This window comes from Amia ocellicauda, unplaced genomic scaffold, assembly GCF_036373705.1.
Source record: "Amia ocellicauda isolate fAmiCal2 unplaced genomic scaffold, fAmiCal2.hap1 HAP1_SCAFFOLD_154, whole genome shotgun sequence".
Lineage (NCBI taxonomy): Eukaryota > Metazoa > Chordata > Actinopteri > Amiiformes > Amiidae > Amia > Amia ocellicauda.
This window is the reverse complement of record NW_027102717.1, coordinates 74,418-91,704: the sequence shown is the minus strand read 5'-3', so window position 1 is coordinate 91,704 and position 17,287 is coordinate 74,418. Positions and strand designations below refer to the sequence as shown.

Genomic DNA, 17,287 nt, shown 5'->3' with positions numbered 1-17,287 from the left:
TGAGGACAAGGAAAAAACCCCGGAAATTCGGATTTGTTGTGGAGAACTCGCATTGCCCACACATCTCATATGCATGTGACCCTTTTCACCCTGAGCCCAGTTTTCTAAACCGTCCAGAAAGCGGTCTGGAAATATCATGAAGCCAACACATTGTGAAGCACCTCACTGAAGCCCGGGTAGTTCAGCCGGTAGAGCATCAGACTTTTAATCCGAGGGTCCAGGGTTCAAGTCCCTGTTTGGGTGCCTTGTTGACCGAGGGCCATGATGGTAAAATGACAATGAAATCTGCAGTTGCGTCTAGGCGAGGTGTCTAGTCCTCTTTGCTTCTTTCGGCAAATATCCAGCCTGTTGTCTTCCAGAGGCAAGTCAAGCCAGGAACTCTGAGAGGTGTTTTTGCCGTTGACGACGTGTCACTTTAGAACAGCACAACATGCATCTCTACTTGACTTGGCACAATCTGTGAGGGTTGGGCCAACACAACGTGTCCACACATTTGCAGTCGTCTTGAAATACTTGGAATGACCTGTGGCCCCATGCCATGCAGAAGTCCACAGCTATGCGTGTCAGCATGCTCTGCTCCTCATCCCCAATGTGCCACTTGTAAGAACTGTGTAAAAAGCGACAGAGAACGTGATCAGCAAAGAAACACAATTCTCCTGAGAACGACAATCATCGTGCCGATCGTAATCTCAGTGCATACCTGGATGCCCAACAAGCCAAGCCAGTGGTTCCCAAGCGTTGTAATGCCACGGCACACTTTGCTGAGACCAAAAACCTTCGCGGCGCACCAACATGAAAAAATAAATAAAAGGATTTACTAGTTATTGTCTCACCTGAATGGCAACAGGCTGCTAAAACTATTATCACACGCACATTGCATGTTAATGTATGTCAGTAAGGGAGTAATTAAAAGGGCAAATGTGTGAAGTGCAAGGAGTGGCCTTTAGTGGTTAGGTAAAAAAGTACACAGACAAACTAAATAATCCCTTGATACAAATCATTTATTTAGTGCAGACAGACCAAGACCAGCCACAATAAACTATTCGCAGTAAATATAAATTCACAGCAAAATAGGTTCAGTTCAAAATATCCTATAACAAGCTGTATGTAACGAAGTGGTTAAACGTTACAAAGGGCATTACAATTGTTGAAAAACAATAGCACACGGATCAAACATGCTATCCCCGCCATTTTATTCGATTTGATTAGACGTTTCGCGACCGAAATGTTTTGTGTGCGGACTGAACGCACACCTGAGCCGAGCACGATCACAATACATATTCACAATTAATCTAAGCAGTATCATATTGTAACCGTTTCGGTCTGTTATCAACCCTTCCGGATCCAAAACCAGGAGTCAGACACCCTTTTCGGTGGACACGCTGTTGACTTCTCACAAGCACCATCCGCCTTCACAGAGGCAGCGCTAGCAGTGGAAAGAACAAAAACGGAGGGAAAATTCGCTTGCGCCGAACGGGGTCGAGAGATCCGCTGTGACGCAGGAGTGCGAGAGGACTCGACACCACCGAGCACGGGCGCGAGAGGGAGAGATACCCACGGTGTGAGAAACCGCCCGCGACGCAAGCACCAGATGCCCGCAAGGACAATGGGAACCGGCGCGCTACCGAGAAACTGACCAAGATATGGAACGCTTCACGAATTTGCGTGTCATCCTTGCACAGGGGCCATGCAAATCTTCTCTGTATCGTTCCAGTTTTATTATACGTATTGCCGTCGCGAACACAAGGGCTGGGTTAGAGAGCACCCGCCTTTGTACCCAGGTGGGCCGGGGGAGCGAGGCGACTCGCTGTTTGGGGCCGGGAAGCCTGTCCCACTCCCTGCTCGTTGGCGGTGAGGCCGGGGGCCTTCCCTGGAGAGACTCTAGCGCCTCTCTTTCACCAAACGTCCGTACCACCATGGCAGACAGGGACACTTCACCCCATCCCCATGCCGGGCAGAGGCATGCTGGGGGAATGTGCAAATCCGGAGAGGTAATCAATCAACCGTAATCCCAAGTGTCATTGGAAAACGGAGCAGAAATCCACTACAATCCCCGATACGCCGAAGTAGTGGGCAGAGATGCTTCCCCCCTGCCAGCCGCCAGGCGGAGCGGCCGGGGCTGCGCTGGTGAGGTGAGGTGTATCGTATCGTATCGTATCGTATCTTGATGTTCCCTTACAGCCCCCCTCCCCTGAGCCATTAACGATGACTCCATACCTGGTCTGCAATGATTAGCTCACAATGTGGGCTGCAGGACGTGCGTGACCTGTAGATTTCTCCACTGCACCTGTGTAACGTCTTGAACACGTCATTGGTACTAAGCCTTGGTGGGTAATTTGATTCTGAATTGCACCATTATAAAAATCTCTTGTGCCTTGGCAAGTCGCACAGGAAGAGGGCGTCTGCTAAGAAAGAAGTAGTGAGAAATGACAATCGGTCGCCTGCCCCGTTTAGCTTCCGAGATCTGACGAGATCGGGCGCGTTCAGGATGGTGTGGCCAAAAGCAGAGAGGCCTGGCTGCATGATGTCGCTTAAAGGCTGGTGGGTATTGACGGAACTTCCAGCAAAAAAAAAAAAAAAAAAAAAAAAAATGGAGGGAACAATATCAGTGCAGCAAAGGGTGTTGTAAGTAGCGGGGTACGTGTAAAATTCTTCAATTATATCTCCTCCAGACAGAAAGAGAGTATTAAGAGCTACGATGAAGTTACCCAAGTGACGTAAAAAGCTTGCAGCACCTGGTATTTCCAGGAGGTCTCCCATCCAAGTACTGACCAGGCCCTGACCCGTTTAAGTTCCGAGATCTGACGAGACGGGGTGCGTCCAGGACGGTGTAGCCGCAAGCCGAGAGGCCTGGCTGCATGATGTCTCTTTAAGGCAGACGGGTGTTGACGGAACTTCCAGCAAATAAAAAAAGAAAAATGGAGGGAAAAATATCAGTTCAGCAAAGGGTGTTGAAAGTAGCCGGGTACGTGTACATTTCTTCAATTATATCTCCTCCAGACAGAAAGAGAGAATTAAGAGCTACAATGAAGTTACCCAGGAGACATAAAAAGCTTGCAGCACCTGGTATTTCCAGGAGGTCACCCATCCAAGTACTGACCAGGCCCTGCCCCGTTTAGCTTCCGAGATCTGACAAGATCGGTAGCGTTCAGGACGGTGAGGCCGCAAGCCGAGACGCCTGGCTGCATGATGTCTCTTAAAGGCTGGCGGGTATTGACGGAACTTCCAGCAAAAAAAAAAAAAAAAAAAAGAAAAATGGATGGAAAAATATCAGTGCAGCAAAGGGTGTTGAAAGAAGCCGGGTACGTGTACAATTCTTCAATTATATCTCCTCCAGACAGAAAGAGAGAATTAAGAGCTACAATGAAGTTACCCAGGAGACGTAAAAAGCTTGCAGTACCTGGTATTTCCAGGAGGTCTCCCATGCAAGTACTGATCAGGCCCTGCCCCGTTTAGCTTCCGAGATCTGATGAGATCGGGCGTGTTCAGGACGGTGAGGCCGCAAGCCAAGAGGCCAGGCTGCATGATGTCTCTTAATGGCTGGCGGGTATTGACGTAACTTCCAGCAAAAAAAAAAAAAAAATGAAAAATGGAGGGAAAAATATCAGTGCAGCAAAGGGTGTTGACAGTAGCCGGGTACGTGTACAATTCTTCAATTATATCTCCTCCTGACAGAAAGAGAGAATTAAGAACTACGATGAAGTAACCCAGGAGACGTAAAAAGTTTGCAGTACCTGGTATTTCCAGGAGGTCACCCATCCAAATACTGACCAGGCCCTGCCACGATTTGCTTCCAAGATCTCACAAGATTGGGCGCGTTCAGGACAGTGTGGCCGCAAGCAAAGAGGCCTGGCTGCATGATGTCTCTTAAAGGCTGGCGGGTATTGACGGAACTTCCAGCAAAAAAAAATAAAAATAAAGAAAAATGGAGGGAAAAATATCAGTGCAGCAAAGGCTGTTGATAGTAGCCGGGTACGTGTACAATTCCTAAATTATAACACCTCCAGACAGAAAGAGAGTATTAAGAGCTACGATGAAGTTTCCCAGGAGACGTAAAAAGCTGGCAGCACCTGGTATTTCCAGGAGATCACCCATCAAAGTACTGACCAGGCCCTGCCCCGTTTAGCTTCCGAGATCTGTCGAGATCGGGCGCGTTCAGGACGGTGTGGACGCAAGCCAAGAGGGCTGGCTGCATGATATCTCTTAAAGGCTGGCGGGTATTGATGGAACTTCCAACAAAAAAAAAAAAAGAAAAATGAAGGGAAAAATACCAGTGCAGCAAAGGGTGTTGAAAGAAGCCGGGTATGTGAATAATACTTCAATTATATCTCCTTCAGACAGAAAGAGAGTATTAAGAGCTACGATGAAGTTACCCAGGAGACGTAAAAGCTTGCAGCACCAGGTATTTCCAGGAGGTCTCACATTCAAGTACTGACCAGGTCCTGCCCCGTTTAGCTTCCGAGATCTGACGAGATCGGTCGCGTTCAGGATGGTGTGGCCGCAAGCCAAGATGCCTGGCTGCATGATGTCTCTTAAAGGCTGGCGGGTATTGACGGAACTTCCAGCAAAAAAAAAAAGAAAAATAGAGGGAAAAATACCAGTGCAGCAAAGGGTGTTGAAAGTAGCCGGGTACGTGTACAATTCTTCAATTATATCTTCTCCAGACAGAAAGAGAGTATTAAGAGCTACGATGAAGTTCCCCAGGAGACGTAAAAAGCTGGCAGCACCTGGTATTTCCTGGAGATCTCCCATCCAAGTACTGACCAGGTCCTGCCCCGTTTAGTTTCCGAGATCTGACGAGATCGGGCGCGTTCAGGACTGTGTGTCCGCAAGCCGAGAGGCCTGGTTGCATGATGTCTCTTAAAGGCTGGCGGATATTGACGGAACTTCCAGAAAAAAGAAAAAAGAAAAAGAAAAATGGAGGAAAAAATATCAGTGCAGCAAAGGGTGTTGAAAGTAGCCGGGTACGTGTACATTTCATCAATTATATCTCCTCCAGACAGAATGAGAGTATTAAGATCTACGATGAAGTTACCCAGGAGACGTAAAAAGCTTGCAGTACCTGGTATTTCCAGGAGGTCTCCCATCCAAGTACTGATCAGGCGCTGCTCCATTTAGCTTCCGAGATCTGATGAAATCGGGCGCGTTCAGAACAGTGTGGCCGCAAGCCAAGAGGCCTGGCTGCATGATGTCTCTTAAAGGCTGGAGGGTATTGACAGAACTTCCAGCAAAAAAAAAAAAAAAAAGAAAAATACACATACCACGTGGGCAATTCTAGAGCGTCCCCTAGAGTACAAACAGTGTATCGTGCCTACAAAAGTTTTCTTGTTACTAACCTTTGGAATCTGGATTTCTGGACAAAGCTCTCCAATAACTATTACAGAACTTAGTTCTTTTCAGTCTAAGATTCCTCTCACGGGGCACCAATTATGTAGCGTAAGGTACACTTATAAATTTCAATTATAGAAGTGTATTTATAGTATCACCTTATCATGAATCCTGGAATCTTGTAGAACTCAATTTCTGTAATAATTTGACGCAGACACCATTTCCAAAGATATAAATTGTCAAATTTATTCAAAACAAAGACTAAATGTAGCACTACACTAATTATACAAAAGGGAAAAACTAATTAAAATTCAACTCTAGATCAACAAATCAAAGACAAATCACTTCCGTGACCAAATCAAAGACCATGGGATCGCATATGATAACACACAAATCGTTAAACAAAAAAGGTTATAAACACATTGACTACAATACCGGTTAGTAAGACGAAGGTGAGTCTCTCGTTAGTATTATTAGTCACACATTAAATAACTACGCAGGTTAGTATTTATGTCAGGTAACTTCTCATTATATATATATATATATATATATATATATATATATATATATATATATATATATATATATCAGTCTCATTTACGTTTAGGTGCCAAGAAAGATCCTATCATTACTTGTTACCACAATTTCCCTTAACTGATTATTATTCAATGATTAAGGATAGGCAGGGCCACCACTAATCTAATGTCTATTAACTTGTGTCAATTTCAGAATAAACAGTAAAACAGGAATGAGAAGATATTTCTCGGCGTTGACAGATTTTATTTCTAAAATTATCAACAAAACAGTTTAATGCAACACACATTTATATTTAAGAAAACTAAATGATATTACACATTCTAGAGTTATGAATCACAGATTAACATTTCTAATTGATTTCTCAAATGTCATGAATCATGAACTCCAAACTGTTAAACTTATGTGAACTTCGTCGCAGATAGGCCTCTCTGGCTTCCGGCTCAGATAACAGCACACGGCACGAGTTCCGTGTGGTTGGAACAAAGGCAGTCCGGTTCGGCTTTGTCCAAGAACTTCCACTCAGTCGATGCACCTGGAAGTTGGGGTTTCGCGAAAGTAGAGTCGTTTCCAAACAGATTTTCCACTGGTTTGAAGGCTCCAAGGTTGTGCACAAAATCTTCTTTGTAAGCTGGGGTTCCACCGTAGTTACTTGAAGATGAAGTCTTTGAGGAAAGCAGGGCCCTGTTTGTTCCAAGGGTCAAGTTTCTTAAGACTCAAATAGCTATTTAAATGACTGACACTTTCGTATTCAGTCAACTTAGTCAATTGTCCAGCTGTAAAACTCCACTGATCAGGTGGGCACAGGCGGGCAGTGCAGTCTGTAAAGTTCTTTATTTAATAAAGTCCTTTAAAAGAATTCTTCGTACGGCTCAATCTCCTTCTCCCAGTTTAACTCTTCTGTTGCCGGCAAAGACTTGGTTGGTTTCTGGTTCCGGTTCTGGCAACAGAGCTACAGGTTATGCTGTGGCAGCGAGTTACTGGTTCAGGTGAGAGAGAGAGAGAAAGAAAGGCCGTGTTTGTCCTTTATAGTCTGTCAGATCAATAGGTGATTGGTTCCTGAGTTCTTGAGATTGGATTTCGGTTTCAGCCCCCAGTGTCCTATTGGAGGGGGGCTTGATTTATGACTGATGTCAATCCATGCCATCTTTTGGAAATGCCGGTTGGCCTGGGTTCGTAGCTCTATGTCGGGATTTCAGCTCTCATCCACTTCAAAGAGTTTTTATCACCAACAGGCCCCTTTCTCCAGACATCTCATAGCAGAATAACAAACTATTTGGCCTCTTCTCGGTGCCATCCTCCCCAAAACTGTCACTTTGATGCAAACCAGTTCCAAGCTGATGAGCTAAGGAAATCTGATAACTTTGGGGGGGAGAGGTCTTCTTTAGATCCGTGCTTCAGCTCAGAGCCCAAATACTCTTATCCAAATACACCCAACATAACGCTACACACCACATCCCAAAGATGCTCTATTGGGTTGAGATCTGGTGACTGTGGTTGCCAGTTTAGTACAGTGAACTCATTGTCATGTTCAAGAAACCAATTTGAAATGATTCGACCTTTGTGACATGGTGCATTATCCTGCTGGAAGTAGCCATCAGAGGACGGGTACATGGTGGTCATAAAGGGATGGACATGGTCAGAAACAATGGGCCGTGGCATTTAAACGATGCCCGATTGGCACTAAGGGGCCTAAAGTGTGCCAAGAAAACATCCCCCACACCATTACACCACCACCACCAGCCTGCACAGTGGTAACAAGGCATGATGGATCCATGTTCTCATTCTGTATACACCAAATTCTGACTCTGAAATCGAGACTCATCAGACGTATGTATGTATGTATGCATGTCCAATTGCTTTGACAATACAAATGCACTGAATTGAGAGAGAGAGAGAGAGAGAGGTAGTCCAGACCGCTGCAAAATTCCTGCTGAAGTGATCTGGATCACCACACAATGGCCCAAGGACCACTGCAAACTTGGATTTCAATGTATTTGTGTAATGTGTGTTGCAATAGCACCTACCATGTTCCTTTGTGGTGATCTGGTTAATTCTGATCTGGGAAAACCACAATCCTGCAGGTTTAATAAGTCTCTCTACACATCAGTCCCTGAGTACCTTCAACCAATGGTCATTTTGACCAATTAAGCCCAAGATTTGAGTCAATTAACTTGTCAAGGACTACCCAGTGAAGACGTGAACTCACGACTAGGTCACACTGTGAGCTCACCAGAGCAGACATTACACTGAGCTCACTGTGAGCTCACTTAGTGCTTTTCCAGCGACATGGTGATGGTGCTGGAGCCGGAGCCGCTGCCCTTACTCGGTGGCTAACCCACCTCTATGTTACAAATGTTCCCTAAACACTTATTTTGCAAGATCAATAAAAATCCTTTAGGAAATTTAAACTTTTACTGACACACATAGTTAATAGCAATGTATTATAACTTTACCAAAAATAATAATCTGTATATCTTTAATTGTTTAGACATTATTAAGATATAATGCATCTTTCACATAGGGAACATTTGTAACATGTTAGGAAAAACAAACAAATGATTTGAAAATATTCATAATTACAGCATACAATTTGTCAGGCTTCATAAGAATGGTATTTATAACATACTCTGTAAAAATCAAGCAAATAGCATTTGTGGTTCACAAGAAAATATATATATATATATATATATAATCAAAGCTATCAGACTATAGCAGCCGTTGTATGAAGACACATACGATTATACAGCATTATTTGGCAGCTTCGCAAGACCTAATTTTAAACGTTGTTGGTAAGTTAGATAATTAGTGGGGACCCTCTATTTGCAGTTCTTCCCCTCCATAATTGCTAAAATAAAGTTTTACTGACATTTTATTGACCCTACCACTGCATAGGGCATATCTGTAACATGAACGCTACTGAATGGCACATACATTGAAAACTACAGAGAACTGAGACAAATCCACTTTACACTTCATAAATAATCTTAAAACGTTTCCAACCAAGGCAACACCCACTTGAAATACATTAATTCTCATTTTTGGTAAACAAAAAGAGAGATTGTTACATATGTTCCCTATGATGCATCTACAGAGAGAGAGAGACAGACAGACACTAACACTCTCTCTCTCTCTCTCTCTCAGCTGGGAGTGTGTGGGAGGGGTCTGCAGTGAGCGGGAGTGCTGCTGAGAGCTCTGTCCTTTGGCTGCGTTTTTTTGTTGCTTTACTTTTTTCAGTTTGTTTATTTTGTCTTCTGTTTTCAGTGCTTTTCTTATTGTGGGGGAACAGGGGAGGGGAGGGGGGAGTACCGGTAGTTCTTCCCGGGTCGGGGGGTCGGACCCCCTGAATGCGTCTTTGATAAGAAAAACTGACCCGACGCCATGGAGTCAAGATCGCTCCGGTGCAGTTCTGCCCCCTAGAGCAGTGTGTGTTAGCGGTTGGGGAGGTAGCAGGGTGTGAAAATATCAAGTCTGCTGCCATTGTTATCTTCTTAAAAACCACTGATCTGCTCAATCAGCTAGTGGCTAATGGCACAGTGTTAGACGACACTTTCACCCCGGTGTTGCCGCTCGCTGCTCCTGCCCGGAAGGTAACGCTGTCTAACGTCCCTCTGTTCATCCGCACCGGCTCGGGCAGCTGATGTCCGGCATTAAGAGGGTCCCGCTGGGCTGCAAAGCCCCGCAACTGAAACACGTCGTGTCCTTCCGAAGGCAGCTGTATATGATCCTCAATAACATCAATGAGGATCTTAATGTCTCCGAAGTTGGATCTCTCTTTCTGCCACCACCACGAAGATTGCTCTTTAGTAATGTTGGAAAGTCAAAGACAGCAACCGTCAGGGTTCTTGCATATGACGTATTCGTGCTGCACCTCTCTGCAAGGATCCAGGACAGTTTGTCAATGTAAACTCCAGTGCCTGGGAATATTTCCACCTAAAAGACAATGGTAAATAAAAAACAAGTTTATCCCCAAACTATTCTTATATTATGTTAAGTGGAATACTCAGACATTATCAGTGAGGCTGTGATTTTGTTACAGAAATGTGTTATTAAAGACCACAGTATGTCTCAATTCTAAGTTTATTAATTTACAGACATAATAAAGTCAGTGAATCTGTGACACCCATAATTCAATTACATTCTTATTATCAACTATAACTATGAATATACCTGATAATGTAGCATCATTAGATTGTTTACAACCAATATTTGTTTTCAATATATATATTTTTACCTTGTCTTTGTAATATTGTAGACCAAGAGTGTTACACCTGTTTTGGTGATTCTTTGTCAGATTCAGAACAATTTGCTGTGGGGCTGTCAGAACCACTTGATGGTGACACACTTTTGTCTTCATTGCTGATAAATGTGGCTTTTGTTACAATTTTTTTCAGATTGTCCAAAATTGATTGATAATCATTTCTAGTAATATATTTAATACAAAGTGAAAACAAAACCATCAATGCCTGCAATTATACTTGAGAGACTTGCTCTATGTTATTGGCAAACTGACCTTTTTGTGGGTCATTAACATTAGCTACGAAAAAAATAAAAAAGATAAAATACAACAATTACCAGGTCTAATGTAATGCATATAGTCATTAATGTAGGATTATGAAGTTATGTTGAAAAACTTTATTTAATAATCAGTATTATTAAACTATTAGACAGTGCACATTACGAGTCTGTATTGTGGTTCTAGATTACTTCAGTATGATCAACTATAATACATTACTCTGGAATCTAAATTACTTAAGAATAACATTTATCAAGGTAAGGAATTATTTGCTATAAATAAAAAAACTTACCATCAACCATACGGTTTCGAAGACATTGGTTTTCATTTTTAAGTCTTGTGTTTTCCTTTTCGAGCTGCTTAACTTTTTGCTGTAGCTCAACTTCACTGGACTCTTTAAATGTCTGTAGAATGTGATGGGATCTAATTCTTGAAGCTCCATCGGTTTTCTTTCTTATTTTGTGCTGTATTCAGAGAGAAAAAGAGTTTAAAATGAAATTATATATATATATATATATATATATATATATATATATATATATATATATATATATATATATATATATATATGAAAATGATTAAAAAAAAACAATCCTGCAATACATTTATTTAATATTTGCAGTAATTATCTCACCGGTAACTGTGGTTCATCAAGGTCACTATCATCTGAAATTTGAAGTTTTTTGTTTGTTTTAGGTACTCTCTTCATTTTAGGAGAGGGCATTTTTGTTAGGTCATTAAGTTTTCTTCTTAGTTCACCTTCTTTTCCTAAAATAAAAATAAAATAAATAAAACCCTGCATTATGTCCACAGATATTTGGGGATTATATTTATTTGTCATAAAAATACTGTGCTTTGACCATACAAATTAAGATGAACAGCCAACACTGAATCAAAACTGAAGTTAAATTATATCTGGTTTAATTTATTTTGTGATTTGGGGGATTTTATTGTAAAGCACAACACACAATAAATCGTTCTTACAAATGCCAGTCAAGTATGACGAGTTTTTAGTGCCCTCACCACCACCTACCATGTTATAAGAGTATGTTAGAAGTACAACACATTAATAACTTAAACATTCATTTCAAATATACTGTGATTGTATATATCAAATAGCATGTAAAGACTTTAATGTTTTTTTTTTTTAAATAAACATTTTTACCAGTCATAATGATCTGCGCTTCATGGACAGGCCATCCACCTTTTGGAGGTTTGTTCATGTCTCTCCACTCTGCTCTGAAGTTTCGAGTCGTCTCTTCGTCATCATCAGCAATGCTGAATAAATCAAAATTGCGAAAGCAAGCAGTGGGAATCACGCTGTAAGAGTCTTTGTCGACCCCGCTTTCCCACTTCACCAACGCGTGCATCACCGCCATACTACCTTCACCTTCTCATCCGTTTTTTCTGCGCGTTTTTCCCCCGACAAGTCACGGCACAAAAAACAGTCCCGCTCTGCATTCTGGTACTTGGCGTTCTTAATAACACCAACAGGGTGTAATCGCATAGACCACTCGAGTATAAAGTACTACATATCCCATCAGTTACAGTTTTTTTTCATCTTCTGAAACTGCAATTTAGCACTTTCAACTGTTTCTTAGTGATTCCTAGAATTACTAACCGGTATTGTAGTCAATGTGTTTATAACCTTTTTTGTTTAACGATTTGTGTGTTATCCTATGTGATCCCATGGTCTTTGATTTGGTCACGGAAGTGATTTGTCTTTGATTTGTTGATCTAGAGTTGAATTTTAATTAGTTTTTCCCTTTTGTATAATTAGTGTAGTGCTACATTTAGTCTTTGTTTTTGAATAAATTTAACAATTTATATCTTTGGAATTGGTGTCTGCGTCCAATTATTACAGAAATTGAGTTCTAAAAGACTCCAGGATTCGTGATAAGGTGATACTATGAATTCACTTCTTTAATTGAAATTTATAAGTGTACCTTACGCTACATATATATATATATGTATGTATGTATGTCCAATTGCTTTGACAATACAAATGAATTGAATTGAGAGAGAGACAGACAGACAGACAGACTGACAAACAGAAAAACAGACAGACACAGATACACACACACACACACACACACACAGAGCCAGCCAGCCAGCCAGCTCAGCGATGACATCACGAGCCTCTCTCAGCTGACTGCTATGACATCACAGAGCATGTACATTCCGTTGCTTGCCGTCTGTCAACCACTCAGTCACTGCCAGCCAGACTGGCTGGCTGGCTGGATGGGGGGGCTGCTTGCTGCTGCTGCGTACCTTAGCAAGCTTATTTGCTTGACCGGCCTTCCTCCTCCGCCCACATGCCCACCTATGCCCGATCTGCTGTTCACCTGGATCACAGCTCCGCCCCAACAAGGCAGAGCCTCCCAAAAATGGTACAAACTCACCCACGATCCCCTCCACGGAAAGCTTTAGCAAAAGGCAAAAGCGTTATACGTAATGAAGAGGAACCCGAGTCCAAGACGCATCCGACCAGCCATACATATTTGTGTGTATTAAAGATCACATTTTCTTACATTTAGTTTTTCTGTACTTTATTACATCTTATTGTGATTTATAAATGTATTGTTTCTTTTCCATATGTATGTATGTATGTATGTGTGTGTGTGTGTGTCTGTCTCTGTGTGAAAGTTAGTGTGTGTGTCTGTACGTGTGTGTGCCTGTCTCTGTGTGAAAGTGAGTGTGTGTGTGTGTATGTCTCTCTGTGAAAGTGTGTGTGTGTGGGGGTGTGACAGTGTGTGTGAGTGTCTGTCTGTCTGTCTGTCTTGTTGTCTGTCATATAACTCGCACATCTGTGAGGGCACCATTTTTGCAGAAGAGATGTACACATTTTGGAGCAACATATGCTGCCATCCAGACCTCATCTTTTCCAGTGACGTCCCTGCATTTTCAAAAAGATCACATTTTATTACATTTTGTTTATCTGTACTTTATTACATCTTATTGTGATTTATACTTGTAATGTTTCTTTTCCATATATATGTATGTACAGTGGGGGAAAAAAGTATTTGATCCCCTGCTGATTTTGTACGTTTGCCCACTGACAAAGAAATGATCAGTCTATAATTTTAATGGTAGGTGTATTTTAGCAGTGAGAGACAGAATAACAACAAGAAAATCCAGAAAAATGCATTTCAAAAAAGTTATAAATTGATTTGCATGTTAATGAGGGAAATAAGTATTTGACCCATTTTCAATGCCCTGGCTTAGGGAAGGAGGTTCTCACCCATGATTTGACGGTACATGGCCCCGTCCATCGTCCCTTTGATGCGGTGCAGTTGTCCTGTCCCCTTAGCAGACAAACAGCCCCAAAGCATAATGTTTCCACCTCCATGTTTGATGGTGGGAATGGTGTTCTTGGGGTCATTCCTCCTCCTCCAAACACGGCGAGTTGAGTTGATGGCAAAGAGCTTGATTTTGGTCTCATCTGAGACCACTTTCACCCAGTTCTCCTCTGAATCATTCAGATGTTCATTGGCAAACTTCAGACGGGCCTGTATATGTGCTTTCTTGAGCAGGGGGACCTTGCGGGCGCTGCAGGATTTCAGTCCTTCATGGCATAGTGTGTTACCAATTGTTTTCTTGGTGACTATGGTCCCAGCTACCTTGAGATCATTAACAAGATCCTCCCATGTAGTTCTGGGCTGATTCCTCACCGTTCTCATGATCATTGAAACTCCACGAGGTGAGATCTTGCATGGAGCCCCAGACTGAGGGAGACTGACAGTTATTTTGTGTTTCTTCCATTTGCGAATAATCGCACCAACTGTTGTCACCTTCTCACCAAGCTGCTTGGTGATGGTCTTGTAGCCCATTCCAGCCTTGTGTAGGTCTACAATCTTGTCCCTGACATCCTTGGACAGCTCTTTGGTCTTGGCCATGGTGGAGAGTTTGGAATCTGATTGATTGATTGCTTCTGTGGACAGGTGTCTTTTATACAGGTAACGAGCTGAGATTAGGAGCACTTCAACAGAGTATGAAAGACACCTGGGAGCCAGAAATCTTGCTGATTGATAGGGGATCAAATACTTATTTCCTTCATTAACATGCAAATCAATTTATAACTTTTTTGAAATGCATTTTTCTGGATTTTTTGGCTGTTATTCTGTCTCTCACTGTTAAAATACACCTACCATTAAAATTATAGACTGATCATTTCTTTGTCAGTGGGCAAACGTACAAAATCAGCAGGGGATCAAATACTTTTTTCCCCCACTGTACATACATATATATGGAAAAGAAACATTACAAGTATAAATCACAATAAGATGTAATAAAGTACAGATAAACAAAATGTAATAAAATGTGATCTTTTTGAAAATGCAGGGACGTCACTGGAAAAGATGAGGTCTGGATGGCAGCATATGTTGCTCCAAAATGTGTACATCTCTTCTGCAAAAATGGTGCCCTCACAGATGTGCGAGTTATATGACAGACAAACAGACAGACAGACAGACAGACACTCACACACACTGTCACACCCCCACACACACACACTTTCACAGAGAGACATACACACACACACACTCACTTTCACACAGAGACAGGCACACACACGTACAGACACACACACTAACTTTCACACAGAGACAGACACACACACACACACACATACATACAGGATAACGCCAAACCACATTCTGCCCAGATTTCAAGCGCATGGTTGCATAGGCAGAGAGTGCGGGTGCTAGCATGGCCTGCCTGCAGTCCTGACCTGTCTCCAAATTGAGAATGTGTGGCGCACTAGTGCAAATTAAGACAACGAAGGCCCTGTGCAGTTGCGCAGCTGAGGAAATGCATAATGGATGAATGGGGGAAAATCCCGCTTGCTAAACTTAACCAAGTGGTGTCTTCAGTGCCCAAGTGCTTAATAAGTGTTATTAAAAGAAAAGGTGATGTTACATAGTGGTAAACAGTCGACTGTCCCAACTTTCTTGGTTTCTTTTCACTGCTAATGAGATGCTGTAGAGTGAGTTAGTTATATTGCTTTCAGGAGCTCTAATCGTATTGATGAGTTCATGCAGCATTTTTAATTGAATTTCAAAAAGAAATCCTTGCTGTCTGGCCTGTGTGTATGAGATGTACTCTGTCAATCTTTGGCTAACAACTGAAACATTGGTAGAACAGAAATGGCAACATAAAAAAGAAAAGTACATTTTAAAAGAGCACATTAAATAGGATGAATATACAGTTTTTTACAATCACTTTGTCACTAATTTCAGAACCTTGATGTCATTTTTCAAAACTCTAGACACAAAACTCAAAACGGTCATCACTTGTAACACAGGCTGTCCAATGTTCAAGACATTGCATTGTGCATTCATATCTTTAAAGAAACCTTGCACTTGCAGACTTGTTGGTTCAAATAACTCATTTATCATGAAATACCATAGTAACATAGTAAAACAGAAGATACCGATAGTTTCACTGTGTAGTTGTTCGTACAATCATTAAATATTGTAGTACAAAATATGTGATACATGTTTCATTATGGTACTACACATAAATACATCACTGTAAAAGGACTAGTAGAGAGAATACTACAGACACAGTGGAATCATTGAACAAAATCTGAAATACAATACAATACAATACAATCAAATCACACCATAGGTTTCTTTGAATCCATGCAACAATAATTAGCTACAAAAAAGAACAAAACTACAGTAAAATGTCAACTGCAGTGTTCCTCACCTGGCTTAGTGTAAAAAGCAAAACAAAGGATTGATTACCGTACTTCTAAATTTCCATCAGCCCTGTGTTCAGGTTCAGGTTCTCACAACCATTTTTCACAAGAGGCATCTTGAAACTGAACATACCTGAACATATTCAGTCATCAGCTGCTTCACTCTGTCTGCATTTCTTTCAAAAGGCACACTATACTCTGTGCTACACATTGGTATGCAGTATACAGTCATTTGACAATTGAGAGTAGCCTAATGTTTTGTGCATGCTGAAGACTTGCCGCTTCTCAGTACGGAAATTTCTGATGATTGAGGCCACAGTTGATCCTGAGTTGATTCTGAGGTTTGATTGAATCATTGTAGCTGCCTCAGTCATGGTCATGCCATGATTTACAACATGCTCTACAACTATTTCTCGGATTTCACTGGACACTATTTGCTGTTGCTGCCGCTGTCTGGTCCGTGGCCTTGTCCTCTACCACGTTCCCCCAACACCTCTCAAATGAGGCCCATGGCTGCCTCTCTGGTGAGCCCTAAGCCCTCCTCTATGACGAGGCCCATGACCACCTCTCAGAAGGGGTGCATGTCCCCTTCCATTCCTTTGACCACCACGTCTTCCTCCTCCCACTGCTTTACCTCTATTGTGACCTGGATGACCTGCCGGCTCCATGTTATCACTGTGTTGCTGGGGTGGATAGCACTCATTTCACTCGATACTCGTACCACAATGTGAAATCAATCATCAATAACCAGTTGGCAGTATTGGAAAAGCAATTACAAGGGCCTGCATACATACAGTAATGTCAAATCTGATGTGGAAGAACAATCATCTTCAACCAGGTTGGAGCGTTAGTTGCAATGCCTTTAATACACGCAGCGTGGAGAGGAACAGTGACTCAAGAAGATCCCAAAGTCACTCTGCCTTCATTTTAACAGTCAGAGCTTTTATACACAAAAATCAAAGAGCTGGTTATAATCAGAAAGTCATTACTATGTTATCTTAAAAGTTAGCTAAGCAGAATTTATATCATTATAGGACAGAGTTCATAGATCAACACATGGATTAGGGAGCAGGCACTTCAATCATACTGTTTGACATTGTCTCCAAGATTCTCATCGTAAATAAAAAACAGAAATCAAACTACCTTCTGGCCTGACCTTCTAGCTTGACCTTATCTTTCTTAAGTATACAAGAAAGAAAAACAGGTAT

General features: G+C 41.9%; 3 non-coding genes and 8 pseudogenes across 3 annotated transcripts; 1 reads left to right on the top strand and 10 right to left on the bottom strand.

The window, feature by feature from the left end:
• Positions 1 to 170: 170 nt before the first annotated feature.
• On the top strand, positions 171 to 243 carry trnak-uuu (transfer RNA lysine (anticodon UUU)). The gene has a single exon. It is a non-coding gene; the product is annotated as a tRNA-Lys (tRNA).
• Positions 244 to 1,637: 1,394 nt separating this feature from the next.
• On the bottom strand, positions 1,638 to 1,744 carry LOC136723242 (U6 spliceosomal RNA). Its single transcript, XR_010806640.1, has one exon. It is a non-coding gene; the product is annotated as a U6 spliceosomal RNA (small nuclear RNA).
• Positions 1,745 to 2,723: 979 nt separating this feature from the next.
• Positions 2,724 to 2,842, bottom strand: LOC136723248 (uncharacterized; annotated as a pseudogene).
• Positions 2,843 to 3,051: 209 nt separating this feature from the next.
• LOC136723245 (uncharacterized) lies at positions 3,052 to 3,170 on the bottom strand (annotated as a pseudogene).
• A 218-nt stretch (positions 3,171 to 3,388) lies between these two features.
• Positions 3,389 to 3,507, bottom strand: LOC136723236 (uncharacterized; annotated as a pseudogene).
• A 215-nt stretch (positions 3,508 to 3,722) lies between these two features.
• Positions 3,723 to 3,841, bottom strand: LOC136723238 (uncharacterized; annotated as a pseudogene).
• Positions 3,842 to 4,058: 217 nt separating this feature from the next.
• LOC136723247 (uncharacterized) lies at positions 4,059 to 4,177 on the bottom strand (annotated as a pseudogene).
• Positions 4,178 to 4,387: 210 nt separating this feature from the next.
• LOC136723246 (uncharacterized) lies at positions 4,388 to 4,506 on the bottom strand (annotated as a pseudogene).
• Positions 4,507 to 4,715: 209 nt separating this feature from the next.
• On the bottom strand, positions 4,716 to 4,834 carry LOC136723239 (uncharacterized; annotated as a pseudogene).
• Positions 4,835 to 5,050: 216 nt separating this feature from the next.
• Positions 5,051 to 5,169, bottom strand: LOC136723237 (uncharacterized; annotated as a pseudogene).
• A 7,568-nt stretch (positions 5,170 to 12,737) lies between these two features.
• On the bottom strand, positions 12,738 to 12,852 carry LOC136723240 (U5 spliceosomal RNA). The gene has a single exon (XR_010806639.1). It is a non-coding gene; the product is annotated as a U5 spliceosomal RNA (small nuclear RNA).
• Positions 12,853 to 17,287: the final 4,435 nt, after the last annotated feature.